The 18,255-nt window shown below is 39.7% G+C and overlaps 1 long non-coding RNA gene across 27 annotated transcripts in view; it reads left to right on the plus strand.

Annotated features, from left to right (window-relative positions):
* Positions 1-18,255, plus strand: part of LOC128113003 (uncharacterized) — a 202,537-nt gene that overhangs the window by 79,446 nt on the left and 104,836 nt on the right. For 16 of the 27 annotated variants that reach the window (XR_008219269.1, XR_008219272.1, XR_008219281.1 and 13 more), the window contains 2 exons: positions 2,792-2,866; positions 7,958-8,108. This is a non-coding gene — a long non-coding RNA (uncharacterized LOC128113003). Of the gene's footprint in view, positions 1-2,791; positions 2,867-3,940; positions 4,068-7,957; positions 8,109-18,255 lie in introns of all 27 variants that reach the window. The other 11 variants (XR_008219292.1, XR_008219270.1, XR_008219277.1 and 8 more) reach the window with 3 other exon arrangements.

The following is an 18,255-nucleotide window of genomic DNA, read 5'->3' on the forward strand; positions in this document are numbered from 1 at the left end:
TTTGTATATTACCTCCACTTTGAGGTGAATTTAAAGAAGACACAGTTTTTTTTTTTATCAGCAAACAGTAAATAAATAACTACCCAATTGGTTAAAAATGTGACTACATTTTTGGTTAGAAATGTATAACTACTATTTATTCTTTGATAATTTCATATATATACGATGTATTTTGATCATATCCACCCTTTACTCCCTACCTCTAATCCTTCCACAGCCACACCCCTTACAACCCCCTCCTAACTTCATGCCCTCCTCTTATTTTCTTTTAAACTTTACCTAGTCCAATTAGTGATGCTTTTAATCTTCACCTAGTCCATATGTGCCTGGGTGTGGGATATCTACTGTAGCATGGACAACCTACCAGGGGCCACACCCCTAAAGAAAACTGATGTTCCTTCCTACAACAGCAATCAACTACCAATAGCTCACCAGTAAAGGCCTTGTGAGCTCACTCTACCCATCTATTCTAGAGACTTGTAGAAGACAGTATGGAGCTATAAGGCTATCCCATTAAAAGATGGAGGGCCTGACCAACTAATGCCTTCATCTTCATTCAAAGACAGGTTCCATAAGAGCTAACCCAGAGCACTCTAGCACTCTGGTGATCTTGTGTGTGTGTGTGTGTGTGTGTGTGTGTGTGTGTGTGTGTGTGTGTGTGTGTGTGTGTGTGATAAGAAGTTATTGGACTGTGAAAAGGACCATGAAGCTAGGCTGTATGTGCATTGCCACCGTGATCTACCCTTTTTATCTTCTAATATCTGTCTTCTACTTCTTGCCTTATAAGGAAGGACTCGAGAACACCATCATTCATGTATAAGTGACAGTTAAAAGCTTATTGTGAGATAATCCTATGTTAAAACAAAGTCTCATGACAGAGGAGTGATATTCAGGTATCAGTTGGAAACTATTGGAAGAAGCTTTTCCAACACATCTGAGAGTCATCCTTTTGGGAGGGGAGAGCCCTGGTAGTGGAAATTACTGCAGAGAGCCCTGGGACTTGAGTTCAGGTCATTCTCATTAATTCATTAAGGCTTGCCATCAGAAAGCTTCCCTATTGAGAAGTCTTCTGGAAGCAGGACTCACTCGTAAGCCTTCCTTCTCTTGACCAATGAGCACTGTTGGCCAATGAGCACCATGACTGTTTCAAGTTTTCGACTGCCTATTATGTGCACATGCAAGTATAGATGTGTGTGCATGCACACACAAGCACATACACACTCTCTCTGATAACACAGAGGGAGGCAAAGTGATAAAGACCCTCTTCACCATCATCAGCTCTTCCTTTGGAGACTCTACTTTGGTGATTTTGAGGGTCTTAACTGCTAGATACTGGATTTTTCTTTGCAAAGTCTACACCTGACTGTCCAGATTAACCCTTGACCATCCTGACCTATGGTGGTTACCAACTATCTACCCATGACCATCCAAGCAGATGTAATGTCAGGATTCCGTCCTGTTACCACCTGTTCACTGACCTCAAGTTTGGGGCATACTGCTCATAATTGCATATACGTGCTTTCAAATCTACCACACAGCACACACTTAAAACTTCAAATAATCGTATTGACATCCCAAGAGAAAGCAGGACAAAAGTTGGAAAAAGTAAGCAAAAATATTACTTTTTGCTTCAGATAAGATAAAAATCTTTCATCATTTGCCTCCAACTATTTATGAAACAATGACTTCATGATGGTTGCACAGTACTATTGTATTATGTGTTTATCATGATTCAGAGATGAATTTTTATCTCTCTTCCATTATATACCATTATTGTTAGTCAGCAGCACTTCTAACTAAAGAAAAATGTGTGTGTGTGTGTGTGTGTGTGTGTGTGTGTGTGTGTGTGTGTGTGTGTGTTGTGTATGTTGTATATGTGGGAACTCGTGTACCATGGTGCACATTGTAAGTCAGAGGACAACTTTGTGGAGCCAGTTCTCTCCTTCCAGTGGGTTCCAGAAATGTCCATGGGTCATCAGGCTTGTGCAGCAAGCACCTTTATCTGCTGAGACACCTCACCATTCACAGTCAGCACTTCTGCTTTATGCCTATTCATACATTTAACTACTTGCAATTTTTTTCTTTTCCTATGCTTTAAAGAAAAGATGTTTTTACATTCTTCAGTGTCTAGCAGACTGCTTAGACAGGTATTTGTTTTAAACAAACCCAAAATTCATCAATACATACTTATTGAGCACTTAGGGTTTTTTCCAACTTCATTCTGGCTACTGTGGCATTTACAGAGTGACTTTATAAAGTTCTCCCTACCATCCCCCGAGACTCCACTTAAAAGTGGAGATTAGATAGGACTAAGGAGCATGAAGCTGACAGAGATGACTACAAGACATTTTACAGTCATGTGATACATGTGGGCACTGTGCTATTTTGCTATAAGGGCTTAGAAAACAAAAATCCCTGGTTATGTAAAATTTTATGACTTGAGCTGGAAGGACATAAAACAGGCCCATTATTTAGCCCATGACAAACTGTTATCTATGGTTTATCTCTTGAGAATTCTGTTTAATCTAGTCTTGGATACTGCTAAGGGCCAGGTTTCTATCACAGATATTGAGAACTACCTTCACAGTCTAAGTCTTTTGGGTCTTAAGAGGTTGCCCCAGTGCTTGATTTCTACTGGTGTAGTTCAAAATGCTTTCCAAAGATTCATTTCTCATGTTGCAACATCTAGTACCTTTTTTCTTTATCTTATTGCTGTGGTTGACCAAAAAGTTCCACATATCTAATTCTCCTTATCTTCATCCCTAACCATGACTATTGTGTTCCTGTCCAGGACTGCCCTCCACATTAAATAAATGATGAGGAAGAATATCACAGGATCAAAACCACCTTGGAAACAACAGCACTAGTAAGTAGTCTTTGACATTATAATTTTTATTTCATGGTTGTATTACTGTGCCTACCAATAACATGTGGCAGGTGTACAATAATGGTTGCTGGATCCATAGACCAGCTCACATTCCATAAGAGTATACTGTTCTCAGTGATGGTAACCATGTCTAAAAGGAATGACCACCCAACAGAATGAAACACTGTAATGTTTTATGACTTCATGACTTGGGGCCAGGAAGAGTATAGTGAAGCTATGGAGTGAAAAATGGGAGCTCAACACAATGGGGTTAAGAAATGAGACTAAGAGTATGGAGAAGAAAGTTCTGGACTTGGAGCAGAGCAAGAATATAAATGGGATCAAATGTAATTAGACCCATAACACACCAACTTAATGTCTGGTGAGTGACCTAACAGGATAGACCTGAGCTTATTTGTGTTGTTAGAATTTTTTGAACAGTCAGAATTTTTCGCAGAACACCAAATACTTGTCCCCAGACAAACTGTCAATGAGAAGAACACAATCACCTGTGAAACTGACGAATCTCCCAGTGGCTGTGGCAGCACTCAAAATCAGGCACACACTGGCCTGGTTGTCCTTCAAACTGGTATCATGATTGTGGACACCTGGCCATTGTGCTGACTCCACTCTCTCCTTAATTCACTAGACAATGCCCTCACATGTTACAAAATTACATGTTGGTATGGTGGGTTTGTTTGTTTATTGTTGTTGTTTTTTAAATCATGGACTATATTTTTTCTCTTTGACCTGAAGGAAGAAGTATTCAACTCACTCAGCTTAGTATTCACCCAGACAGCCATAGAGACAAAGATATAGACCCTCAGTCGTAACAAAGTTAGTATGTATATAGCTTGTGCGTATAGTCAAACAGTATGACTATGAAGAATGTTTGGTACTCATGGAAAACTACCTACCCAAAGATGATTTCTATAGTTCAGGAAGCTTCCCACCATTTGAGAGACACAGAACAATACAAAGAAAGAAGGACCAAGCTTATTTTAAAGGCATTCTTTTCCTCATGATGTCTGAAATACTGAAATTTAAAAATATCTGTATCATATTCTTCAACAGACAACATCCTCTGTGCTTGTTGCCAGGACAAGTCACTTGAGCTCACCAAATCAGAAAAGATCTGGAAAAAGAGCTCTAGCCTGTTCTTCAGGGTGCACAGCTGGGAGTAATGACCTCCAGCTTTCTTGTAAGTCTGATGAAAGTCACCTTTCAAAGGAAGCTGAGCTTTACCAATTCCACCAATCAACTCTAGCTCGCTGCCTATTTGTATTGTATTTATATCACTGTATATTTGTATATTTGTGTTGTATTTATCATCTGTCCCTGATGAGGAGAATGTATGCTCCACAGCAGCAAGGATTTCTGCTTGTTTTTATACTTGTTGTGACCCTGAAACTTGCAACATCAGCCAGCACCTTGAATTGCTGATCTGACTCAACGAGAAAAAATTGACTTCCTCTTATAAATTTCTTACCAAAAAATGCATAACACAAGAAAACACCAAACAAACCTAGACTATAAAACTAGTGAGACCTCATATAAAATTAATGTATGATATTCTTGAAAAAATGCCCAGGTCAAGAAAGCTAAGAAAAGGGTGTGGGGTCATCACAGACTAGAGCAGACCTAGCAACAATGAGAACTCAGTGTAGTGCAGAATCCTGGATCAGATTCTTAGAACAGAAATGGGGTTATTAATGGACAAAATCTGGTGAGGTACAAATGAAGTTAGAGTAACACTGTACTGCTATTCACCTCTAAGCTTTGATATTTATGCTATGATTATACAAGGTGTAACAGGAAGAAACTTTGGGGGAACTTATCTGGGATTTTTTTCTGTGCTGATTTGAATGTATCTATAAGTCTAAAATTAATTCAAAACGAAAAGTTTGAAAAGCCACCATGAAGCAGTGGCCAACACAAAATGAAAGTGATGTTTTTGTAGAAGTTTTGTGTCATGTTGCTTTGTTTGGGCAATTTTTGTTTTACTGGCATTTTGCTTGTATGTGATGGTTTCTGTTTTTGTGATTTTAAGTGGTGTGTGTGTGTGTGTGTGTGTGTGTGTGTGTGTACGCACGCCTGTGAACGTGTGCGGGCACGTGCATGTTTCTTGTGGGGTTTTTTCTTTTCTTTTTTTATGAACTCTGTTTTTTTTTGGTTTGGTTTGCCCATTTGTTTTCTAAAGAGAGAAAGAAAGGGCATGGAGCTGGTACACTGGGAAGTGGAGAGGATTTGGCGAGGAGAGCATCTTGTATGAGAAGTATTTCTTTTCAATAATAACAAAACAAAACAAAACTCACATACTATGAAAGCTTCCAGGGCACTTTTCCTCTTTCTGGATCATTCTGGACTTGCCATTGCTGTTTGGCTTACAACCAAGTTCTTGGTTATGCTATTGAACAGGAGTATGCCCAGGCCAGGGTTGTGTTTGTGGATTATAAAGTCCTGTGCCCCTGCCTGCCTAACCCCAGAGATGGAAATTCTGACTAGTAGTAGAGACACTTTTGGTTTTGACTTCATCAGATTGCTTTTGTTGGAAAGATGTTTGGTAATTTCTATTGTGCAAGTGGGCCTGAAAGAGGACCTGCCTTCCCTTTTCACAGGGCTCTTGTTAGGCTCAGAAGACTCGGGACCCAGAGCCACAGCAGGGAGTCCGAATCCACACTGTATTCATCACTGTATTCATTTACCTTCTGTCACACACAGTTGTATTTGACAAGGAAGAGCTCACACGGCATTTCAGAGCTCAGGCCCCATGTTAATATTTCACGGTCCTCACTCTGAAGCATCTATTTACTTGCTATGTTGGAATTTCTTAAGTTACAAAAAAATAGGGTCATTAAAAAGAACTACCTCATAGGGTTGTTTTTAAGGATGAAAGAAAGGAAGATTGGCAAAGCTTTTAAAAGTTGCCTTGCAAGCCGGGCGGTGGTGGCGCACGCCTTTAATCCCAGCACTCGGGAGGCAGAGCCAGGCGGATCTCTGTGAGTTCGAGGCCAGCCTGGTCTACAGAGCGAGTTCCAGGAAAGGCGCAAAGCTACACAGAGAAACCCTGTCTCGAAAAACCAAAAAAAAAAAAAAAAAAAAAAAAGTTGCCTTGCAACATGCTAAATGCTACATAGTATTTGACATGATTTTAAACCCCTTTCTTGTGGCTTCCTGGGACTAGTTAGACTAGCTTCACCTTGCTGGGTAGACCACCCTGAGCCTCTCTGACTGAACTATAGGCATCTTGAGGGTAGGCAGCATAAGCCCTGTGTTCCTGCCTTCACCAGCAAGCTACATTTATAGAGAAATTCAGTGCTTATCTGGTGATTGACAGATTCATAAGGCCCTAAAGCCATTGCTCTCCCACTTCACAATTTTGCTTCGGGGCAACTTGTCATCTATGTATATTTAGACAAACTTAGAAAATAGAAGATTCCTTAATGCCAGAACTGTTACCTCCACATGCTACCAGTTTGTTATAGAAATCATTAACTTTTCCAGGCCCCTCCCTCCCATCACCCCTCTACCAAAACCACTCTGTCAGCATCGCATACAACAAGCCCAGCGCATAAAAATGAGTCCATGTTCAGTTTGTGTGCTTTGTCCTTCTTTTTCCGTGTGTGTGTGTGTGTGTGTGTGTGTGTGTGTGTGTGTGTGTGTGAGTGAAACCATGCTGTCCGCTTACCCTGATTATTTCTTCATGTTCTCTTGTTCGTACTTCTAAAAAGACATTTTCAGAGTCACCTCCAGCTTCAATACTTGGAAAAATTTAAAAGAATAAAAGATTAACCTCTTTGCTAAGCACTTTGGCCATATTCTTCCTGGTGTTTCCATTTTCAGTATCTGAAGTGGAGCACTCCTTCAGCGCCCTTGAGGATGAACTTGTTTCTTTACTGAATGCATTATTCCATAAAAGAAAAAAAATAGCATCTTTCAATTTATGAATCATTCTTATCTTTGCTCTTCACCTTTCCTTTCCATTGTGTTCCCTCTACTTACACACTTCTAAATTATTTCCGCCCAAACCTAAAGCAGCCACGTTAGAACCTCGAGTCTGCTGCTATCTCTTTGATCATTCCTTTCGGACCATTTGTATAAAAATGCAGTCGTATTGATCTGAGTTACACTAAAAACTCCTTTCATTTCTGCAGACAGCAGTTGATTATATTTTGGGAAATTATCCCAGTACTGTTCCCCCACCCAAGGTGTCATTTTCTCCAACATATTATTACCTTCTTTATTGTTTCTAAGACATGGTACTGCAAATAACTCAGGCATCCAAGGAGCATTATTGCTTTGTCCCTAAAAGTCACCCCAAATGATAGGGGTCCTTCTTAACCCTTCAAAGAAAAAAGAAAAGACAAGGTGGTCACATACAAACTTCTTATTTCATTTTTTTTTTTTTTTTGGCTTTACTTCTACCAAGACAAAACTACTGCCTTCTACTCTGATAAGAGCAACTGAAGCATTCTAGAAAGCGATGTAACGTGAGAGCATGGGTGTGTAAGGGGCACATTTTAAAAGCAATGGCTACTACTGAGATTCTCTACTTATTTGTGATGATATGGGAACAAACCAGTTGAGAGAATCTCAGGGTCTGGATTTGAAGAAGACACATTTAGTCTCATTTCTCACTTTGTATCAGCACTCTCAACTTAATCAGGCCACAGCATTAACGATCTTTGGGAAGGTCAAGGATAATCATGGTCTTTCATGGAAGTCAAAGGATTCAGTAGTCACCCAAGCATTGATAAGCTTCAGAGGACCAAGTTGATGACACTTCTCAAAAATGGATTTTATAGCAGCCAACAAAAGGACAGTTATTAATATGGACATTCAATTCAGTTGTCAATATGATTTACATTGATGGTGTCATGGAAAAGTGTAAGATAAGGCCCCTAAACAACAAGAAGCTTAAAGGCCAGTTGAAAAGGCAAAGTATAAACAACTCGTTCAGACATATACAGCTGAACCCATGAGGAAGTAGATGAGATCTGGTGTTAAGCTGGGTCTGTGGCAAAGTGCTTGACTTCAGAGATGTAAGCGGCAAGGCTAGGAAACAACATTAACCATGTGTTCCTCTTCCAGGCTCCTGGCATTGCTTTAATGAGACTGCAGCAGAGGCTGATCATGAGATGGAGGCATCTCTAGCACTAGGAACTTCCAATTCAGCAGACTTGGGCTATTCACACTGTGTTCTACCATAGCCAGCCTCTTATCACAGAACAGAGACGCATAGGTGAGCACACCATAAGAGAGGCAGATTCAAACTATAGGGTCAGTTGGCACTGTTCAGATTACAGTTCCTTAATGGAAGGGGGTAGTGATCTTGAATACATTATTTATGTTTTTCCATGCCATGGTTCATACAATTGCAGTGGTCTCCCTGGATACTGGGGAGGAAGCAAGTGCCAAGAAGAATGCTCACAGTGCTTTGTGCAAGTACACAAGGCCCACATAGCTCTCTCAGAGGGGATCTTGTGCTTCAGTGGTGAGTTCTACATTTTACATGCCAAAATTTAAATGAGTATTATGCTGGCTAGTGTTTTGTCAACTTGACACAAGCTAAGATCATTTGGTAAGAAATAATCTTAATTAATTCTTTAAATTAAATTAATGCCTTCATATGATTGGCCAGCAGGCAAGTCTGTAAGGCATTTTCTTGACTGAGGACTGATTTGAGAAAACCTAACTCATTGTAGGTGGGTCTACCCCTGGGCTGGTGGTCCTGGATGGTAGAAGAAAGCATATTGGGCAAACTGTGAGGAGCAAGCAGGTAAACAGGGATTCTCTGTGGCCTCTGCTTCAGTTCCTGCCTCCAGGTTCCTGCCTTGAGTTCCTGCCCTGACTTTCTTCAATGACTGACCACGACTGAGACATGTGAGCTATAGAAACCCTTTCTCCCCTTAGTTTCTTTCAGTCATGCTATTTTATCATAGCAGTGGAGACTCTAACTACAACAAGTATTAAAATGTGTGAGAAGAATTTGATGACTTTGAAGTTAATTAAATTAGGTTTCTAAATGTACTTAATGTAGGCCCTAGTTCCTAAGTAACGTCAGTGACCATAGACCTCCACAGAGCACACTTTTTGTTCTGTGAGGTAAAAAAGGAAAGAAAATCTTCTCTAAGTTATAATTATTTTCATCTCATTGGCTATGTTGTAATAAGGGAATCAACTGCAGTAGATATTAACCATATTGCAAATGATTTGTCATGCTTTTCAAGCAATTTGAATATTTTATTTGATAACTACTTTTTATTTCATAGATTAAAATTGATAGCAATATTGACATTTCTCTTAAGCCAATACTTGGACCTACAATTTGAGAGAGGGGGGGAGAGAGAGAGAGAGAGAGAGAGAGAGAGAGAGAGAGAGAGAGAGAGACGGAGAGGGAGGGAGGGAGGGAGGGAGGGAGGGAGGGAGGGAGGGTGAGAGGGAGAGAGAGAGAGAGAGAGAGAGAGAGAGAGAGAGAGAGAGAGAGAGAGAGAGAGAGAAATTGATTGGAGTACAAAGTCCATATAAGAATATAAGTATTATAAGGAATTCATTAGAAAACATGTGTCTTTCCCACTGACAAAAACAAAAGTTAGAAATAGTTTCCCAAATAACTTCACGTATAATGGGAAATTTATCTAAAACTCTATAGCCCCTATTAGCTGTTGGAAAGTTAATTTCATAATAAATTGTTACCTTTTAAATTAGGGTCAATATATGTGGAGACAGTCTGTATCCATCTTCCACTTTGTTGAAAAAAGGTCTCCGTGAACAGCGCTGTGCATATGCACTGTGATTGGGCTGTCATAGTTTCACAAGTTGGGCCTTCCAGAAGGGCATTGGTGGAGGTATGAAGAAAGAAGGCAAAAATAGCCAGATCTGATAGTTTTGTTTCTGATTTTGCCTCTAAGGATGCCAAGAAATATAACTGACCCCCATCAGAATATGATCTGAGGATGGCAGCAAGAACTGTGCTTGGGAAAAGATTCTCTGAAGCCATTCTACATGGCTGACATACTGGAGGGATCCCTTTGGGCCTCAGGCATTGAGAGACCTCATGTTGCATACATAATGTTTAGTTGACCTTTTGGGGCCTTTCCAGGACTACATTCCAAAGCCCTAATTCATTGTAGACCTGTAATTTAACCTTTTTCCTCTTGTGCCCTCAGCCAGTCAGAAGAGTGGGATCTCAGGGGAAAGCTGCTCGCTCTTTGGTTCTTAGTTCAGTCATCAGTTGCTAATGGAAAGTTTCCTGCTGGACTTAACAGGATCTGTCTCAATGATAGTTCTATAATTGGTAACTTGGCCTAGTTAAAATGATATTTCTACATGATTCCATGTCACTGAGTTTACCTTCTTCAAAAGATAAAGATTGCAGAGGCAGAGGCAGGATGGAAAGAACCATTCTTGGGCCCTGTAGGACACATGGAGAATTCTCCAGGCAAGTGGAATGTCATACAAAGCTCCATTGGAATTCAAAGAGGTAGCAAGGAAGAGATGTTTGGAATGGAAGTGGTGTAGAGCAATGTTATTTTTTTCCTCATCAGTTGGTATTTGGGCTAGCCCTATCATTGATATCTCATTTGTACATGGAAGTCATCATTTATCTCATGATTTCTTCCTTTCATTTTAACTCTCAGGAATGCACCAAAAATCCAAGCTCTTCAAGAAGAATTTTCTTCTCTTTCATCCATTTTTGTTTTTAAATCTAACTTGGAAATTTTGGATAAAATATATTATCAGTTTCTTTAACCAAAAAATGTTCTGGGCTCTGAGAGAAGGAGACTCCCTAAGCACAGGGAATCTGGTACCCCCAGGACAGAGCCACCGCCTAGCTCTTCAGAGATGGAGAAATAAAGAGAACAAAATAAAAAAGAATGTCCAAGCATGAAAAGCAGATGTCAATTCAAAGAGCACAGTCTTGTAAGCCCCGGGGAAGCATGTCTGAGCTTTCACCCCTTTCTGAGGTCCCTGTGTCAGCAGGTACTTGGAGTTAAGGGCTGAGGAACTAATCACAGAGTTCTGGCAGGGGTGCCATTGAACAGGGGGCTGGGACTGCTGGCATATGCGTTTCTTTTTAAAATACATACATATATATATTTTCCCCCTCTGAGTTGAAACCACAAGTATTTGAACTGCTCCCAGAGGAATGAAATCCCAGACCTGTGGAATGTCAGTCGTGGAAATTAAATGGCCACCACGTGACCTAGCAAATGCCAGTGTGGAAAATAAACATGTGATACTGAGCAGACCACTGTTTACTCTGCCGTTAGAGATGACAGGCAATTGCTTTCCAAAGCTATGGCCAGAGGTGAAGCTCACAGAAGGCTTAAATCAAGTGTCTTAGAGAGCAAATTGACTATTTGTCTGTGATTCTCCAGCAAATTAAGGATCTGCTCTTGAATGCTGGACAATGAAGCCCCGACAAAACTGCTAAATACACATGGATGCTGTCTTCCTCTCTGGCCACAAAAGACCAAACTGCTTAGTACCAGCCTGCTTAGTTCAGCTTGCAGCTGTGCATGATGGAGAAGCAAGGATGAACACTCTGCTCTGGTGTGATGTTGTCAACTAGGGCTGGGAAGAGAAGACAATGGGATGTTAGAAGAACCACGCTGGGGAGGGAGTCAAGTTCAATGTGTCTACAGAGGAGGAGAATGTGGGATGAAGTGGCACACACCACTCATCCCAGCACTTGGGCGGCAGTCTAGGGCCCATGGGCTTAAGCAGTCTTGGCTATATAGAAAGATAGAGGCCAGCTTGGGCTACATGAGCTTGTGGTCCCAGAGGAAGAAAGAGAGAGAGAGAGAGAAAAGAGACAGAGAGACAGAGACAGACACACAGAGAGAGTGGGGGGAAGGAGGGAGTAGGAGAATGGAGGAAGAGTGGCGGGGAGAAAGGAGAAACATGCTAAGAAAAAATGGAGTATTTGGAAAGGACAGTGGGAAACAAGGCAGGCAAGATGGCTGGCGCAGAACAAAGAGTATGAGTAGAGATGAAGTGCCCCGGCCCCTTCAGAGAACACTGTAAATGCAGGAGGCTTGGCCAGACAGCCACAGCACAGCTGGAATCAATCTGGGCAGCTGCCCTGGCCTACTCCAGGGAAGCAGTAGAAGCCCTACCCTTTGGTTTGGCAAGGACAAGCTCAAGCCTGCCAGAAATGCCAGCCTCCTCGGGGCAGCCATGGAGAGAAGCATTGTATGGACCCCAGCCCGCAATGCTCTACTCTATTTTCATGGGGAGTTCTGGAAATAGGGTATGACCCCTCAAAGGGAATTTGAATACTTAAAGAAGAAAGAGCAAAATCCGCTCAGCTATCTTCAGGCCCTTGAAACATTATAATTAAGGTCTTTTTCATAGTACAAAGAAGCAAACTCTCAGCCAAGTTAGGCAGATGTATATTTTGTATTTATACCTTTCTCCTCTATCCTTTTCAGATTTTAAGCATCTCAGTTCATTTTATCAAAATATGATGTAGCCTCTAACATGTTAGACCCATGTCTCTGAGCAGGAGACGCCAAGTGAGTGATACATGCCCAGGTTCTATCTTCAGGCTGCCTGTAAGCTCTTCTGGGCTCTTGTATACTTCTCTAGGGTCTTGGGATTTCGAGTAAAACCAGAAGAAGGGTGTACTATTATCCCCAGCTAACAACAATGTGTTCTGATGGTTCTTTAAAGAGGCAGCATGGCCAGCTGGAAAGGTTGTCCGGATTATAAAGGACACAACCGGGGATGTGTTTCTAGGAAGTACATTGCCTGGCTATGTAATCTGAGACTCAAGAATTTTTTTCTAGGACCTTGAATTTCCTCCTTTTAAATGTTGTGGGACTAAATGACCCCGAGAGGCCCTTCTACCATTTTGTGATGCAGTTGTAAGCTTCATGATTCTCCCACAGTGCCCACTTGCACCAATCTCTAGCAAGTCTTGGTTTCAAATAAGATATGATTTGTTCAGATTTGTTTTTAGGCAAGGAGTAGAATTTCCTCACTCTTCAGGTACTTGAGAAGAACTTTATGATTTGGAAAAAAAAAACCATTCACTGTGAAAATTTAATTTAGGAAATAGGAATTAAATAAAATATTTCTTAAATCACTTTAATGAGTTTACAAAATTGAAATAAATCTATTTGTTCTCTAAAGATAATGCTCGGAGACTGAGATTCAATTCCGTCTTTCAAATGGCTTAGGGTGGTGATGGGGGAAAAGGGAAGTGTATTCATATCTGAAAATGATTAAATAAAAATTTAATCCTTAATTATGCTCCTAACAGCTGGGCTGGAGGAAAATCATGAATGCTCACCAGAGTGCCTGGGCTGTGCGCTTTTGATTAACAAGTTTTTTTTTTTCTCAGTCATTTGACTTTTAAAGTTATGATGAATATCTATTTTCAAAGCATCCAGCATAATGCAGAAAAGTGATTATTTTAAGAGGTATTGTGCAAAAGTAGTCTGCTCATTTCCTTTGTGGGTCTCCCAACACTTGGTGCAGTTTCTGGGTGTACACTCTGCCTGTGCACTTCTGCACTGCTCATCTCTGTATGAACTCACTCTTTCCCACCTTTCAGCTGGGATGTCGGCATATTCCCTGGTCAGACTGTGTCAACACAAAAGTCTTCAAAACACAGCCCTCCCCGCAGCAGCATCAACCTACTCTGTGAACACTACAAGAGTTCACATTCACAGGCCACACTCTGACCCGTGGAATCAAAAACCCTGGATATAGTCTTCAACAATCCATTTTAAACCCATCTTTTAGTTGATTTGAGGTTCAAGATAGAAGATAGAGCTTGTGGATGTAGAGGTAACAGAGTTGGAACAGAAGTAGAAAAAAAACTGTAAGAGGAAGGAACTCAGTCTTTCTTTGGTTTAGTTTGTAAGAGAATCATTCTTTACCACACCAAGTCACATGCCTTTGTAGTAGCTCCTTATGTATGTTTTTCTGTCTGCAGAAACTCTTGAATATAGTATTTAATGTATAATGGGGGAGATATGTAATTTATGCCTTTTACTTTATTGTAGCTCAATCATGATTTCTAAGTTTTTTGGCTCATCTTCATTGAGATCTCTCATCTGTTAAAAGAATTCCACATCATCAGCAGTGTGTGAGCGTATGACATTGAGATGAAACCTGAGTAAAAAATATTTAACTATGATCACAATATTTCTCAAACTGGATTGATGGAAAGTCTAAACTTTCTAATGTTGGAACAGTAGTAAGGGTCATAAACATGTCTCCAGTGACACTCCTGGCCCATGCCTAACTTCTTGTTAGAATGTGGCAATATATGCAAGGAAATTTGCTTGTCATAGCCAAGTAGTCAAATGGTTCTTTTTGATCTGGATTATATCTTCCAAAATTTCTATTGTTTGCAGTCCCCCTTCCGTGTATGTGTGTGTGTCTGTGTGTGTGTGTGTGTGTGTGTGTGTGTGTGTGTGTGTGTGTGTGTGTGTGAGGGTTTCTCACTGAACCTGGAGATCACCAACTGGTCACCAAGCCTCAGGATTCTCTCGTCTCTCTCTCAGTTCTGAGGCGACAGGCATATGCCTCTATATCCACTTTTTTAAAACGTGGGTGCTAGAGAACTGAATGCAGGTTCTCAAGCTTATGCAACAAGCACTTTACCTGCTGGGTCATACACACAGCCCTTCAATGTTTTCAATGTTAAAATTTGCAAAGAACAAGTTGGAAACTTTTAGAAACATTTCTCATAAGAAATTATTAATGATAAAATGAAAAAAAGCTGGGGAACATAGATGTAGCCAACTTCTAAGGTATGTGTGCCCTCAAAATTTTGTGTTTTCACTCTTATCTTTATATTCCCAATCTTAGGCAAAAATATATCCCAAATTCTTGTCATATGATAATGATGATTTGGGAAATTTCATGAATAAAACAAGTCAGTAGTTCTGCTGTAGATGGTCAAAGGTAAAAGTTACAAGCTTAGTATAGAACTTAATATATCCTCAGCATAATAGGTAAGGACTTTCTAATAAAAATGCATTTTATCAGTAGTAGAGTCCCCTAAGATGTATTGGTATATTCAAACACAGGAGTGAAGAAATAATGTACTTCTGCCACCATAAATTTAATGTTCTATGAGCTAATAGCTTTCTGTTTCTAACACCTCCAGATCAGGAAAAATTACCATATTCATTAACTGGAGCTACTTTCCATTGACTCTCTATTCATTACATGTTATGGCCTAAATTGTGTCTCTCCAAAATTAACACACTGAAGCCCTAACCTCCAATTCCTCCAAATGTGACCATATTTGGGGACAAGGTCTTTAAAGAGGCAACCAACTAGAAGTCATTAAGGTGGGGCCTTGTCTGATGTGACTGATGTTCTTATAAGTAGATATGATTAAAACATACATACTGAGGGAAAATCATGGGAAGACACCAGAAAAAGATAAATTATCTGCAAGGCAAGGAGGGAGGTTTTTAAAGAAACCATTTTGCTTGCACTTTGATCTTAGATCTGAAGCCCTAGAATTGATGGCTTGATTATACATTGTTTAAACCACTCAAGATGTGGGATTTTTTTTGTGATGATCCTATGAAAGGAATATACTACCCAGTGAATCAGAATTCACCTTGAAGGGAACAGTCCTTTCTGACTAGGATTGTAGCATGGCTTCCTCCAGAATAGTGGGAACTTTCTCTAAACAAGATTCCTCTCTAACTGCCTATGAATCATGAACTTTTGTCAGCCCAGTTTCAGCCCAGTGTTTTACTTTTCTGTTTTTATATCCAAAAACACTCCTTCCTAGAATAATAAAACTCCAAGACAGCAAAAAAGGTCATCTGGTCTACCTGCCTTTCCCATCATCTGTTTATAGACATGAACCTGAAGTCCTAAAAGGTTAAGCATTTTTATTTGAGTTTCTGGTTAGTTACCACAAAGGCCAGACCTTAATCCAAAATCTTTACTTCAATTCTAGATGCTTTCATTATATTAAACCAACTTTGATTTTGTTTATTTATTTTGCATGGAAGTATTAAACTCCTACGATGGACTTGGTGCTACGATTAAAAATTTTAGAGTAAGGATGGTGGTTCTAAATCAGAGTGAATAGAAACATATAATGATACTTAAAAATGAGCTACATGGATGGATGGAATCAGAAGAAAGATAGACATGGAGACAGAGAGAGGGACAAAAAAGAAATACAAATCTGAACTAAATGGACAACAAGTCTGTTGGGCTTCATATGAAACCATCTCAACAGCCTCCTAGCATCACTTCCAGAAGAGTCATAGATGATATTTCTGCGAGTCCCACATATCTTCCCAGTTAACTAGATTCAAGCATCTTATTCTCAAAGCTTCCAGTTAAATTCATAACTGATTTTCAATTCAGGGAAACAGACCTGATTCAATTCAAGGAACATTTTTTTTTTTTTTGCTCCCAAATTTACCAGAGTGAAAATAAGCACAACTACCCAGAACTTTCAGTTGTATGTCAGGGTTCTTCTGTAGCAAATAAAGGAGGGGTCAGCACATCTTACTTCTTGGGCTTCTTCTCAAGCATAGGCAAGCACCATGTGGTGGGATTGCCACAAATAGTCCTATTCTATCTTTGTTTGTCCCAATGTGTTTTTGAAGGCACAGGGAATAAGATGCTATTCCTCTTACACCCTGGAGTACAACAGAATTTGCAAGTACAGTACACATCTATTAGTTGCTGGGAAATGTACTTTTTATCTTTTCAGTATAGATTTTGCTGGTTTATGTTTTCAATATCAATTAAATTTATTGTTAAAAATGAAAGATAATTAGAAAAGATAAAGAAGAAGAAAAGAATACAATAAAGGAAGGGAAAACAAGGCAAGAGAAGAACCAAGAGTCCCAGGAAAGTTAGAGAGAGGGAGAAGGTGAAGGAACAGAAGAAAATGAGAGGGAGGCTTATAAATCAGAAGTGTCCACAGATGACATCAAAAACCTGAAAATGGCCATGGGATAAAAACAAGGTTAAAATGTAAAACAACTCACTAAAAACATGTTCTCATGTATCTGCATGAACATGGGGTATTGGTCAAGGGCACCTTTTGTCTAAACCTCAAATACCTGGAGTAGATTCGATACCTTGAGTAGAGCAGATACCATGGAGGAATCTTCAAATGCTTACTCTGTTGTAGTCATTTGTGTCTTTATAGTGTTCACAATTTACTCATATTGTTAGTGTGTGTTGAGTAATTACATTGTGTGAAATTTCACATGCATTTACATTTCATTTTTTTAGTGCATATTTCAGATCTAGCTTTGATGAGGATGTCTTTTTTTTCCTTTTTCCTAGTGTCTATTAGGCCTGTTTCTCTTTAATCAATGGCTCAGATTAATGGAATGAGTTCATCATCTTCTAGGCTGCTTATGAAAGTCATTGTTGCCAGGAATTACATCTGGAAGGAGAGAGACTGTTCATTGGACACAATGAAAGGCAAAGAGTAGACAGGCTAGTTAGACTTTGAGTGGCTGCACACTTACTGCAACTCATGTTAGTTACTCCATCTGAGACCAGTTACATCCTCTTTCAAATGAATATTTTAATATTTGTGTGAAGGATTTTTGAGAAGACTCAAAAACTCTTATGCTAAGAAGGCAAATACCACAACCTCAAAGTGGGCCCTCAACCATGTTAAGCATAGATGTGGGCATGTCCTGTCCTTTGCACACTCAGATGAAAATTAAGACAGCAATGTAAATGTGAGTGAGTGAGGAAATAAAGGAATGGGTGAACAAAACTAACTTCTTTTTAATTTAAAATCTATTCAAATGCACATTTTATAAAGGTCCCTCAAAAGGAAACATATCAAAAATACACTCAGTAAGATAACATCTTCTCTAGTTATGCTAAAGCAGGCATGCTTGTGTGATTACACATGTGAATAGACAGGTGTGTGTAGATGCTCCTGTGTTCACTATCATGGAGGTACCCCCCCCCACTCAAAGGATGAAAGATTTTTTATTTTCCTAAAAAGACACTAAAGGGAATTTAAAAGAGAAAAATTATGGAAAGTGGACAGCAATGAAAATATCATTTCACTCAGGTTCATAAATCTTTTAAAAAAATTCTCTCATTTCCCATCACCTAGTAGATTTATTGAAAATTTATCACCCATCCTTTCAGGGAAGCTTTCCCCATTCAGAACAGAAAGGATTTTGACCCAAATTGCTTAAGAGCTAAGCTAGAATACCATTGTAATTCTGTGGCTCCATTTCAAACTAGCCTGTGTTTTACAGAATTTCAAATATCTAAGTCATTTCCAGTCATAGGAGTTAAAATTGGCCAGGGTGGAACTTGTGGCTGTCAGAACTGATAAACATTTCCTGAATGCCAATTGGTTGGAGACCCATGTCTCTGAATGCCATTAAAATAGTCTGAAGCCT

Source organism: Peromyscus californicus, unplaced genomic scaffold (genome assembly GCF_007827085.1).
Source record: "Peromyscus californicus insignis strain IS unplaced genomic scaffold, ASM782708v3 Scaffold_17__1_contigs__length_78620276, whole genome shotgun sequence".
Lineage (NCBI taxonomy): Eukaryota > Metazoa > Chordata > Mammalia > Rodentia > Cricetidae > Peromyscus > Peromyscus californicus.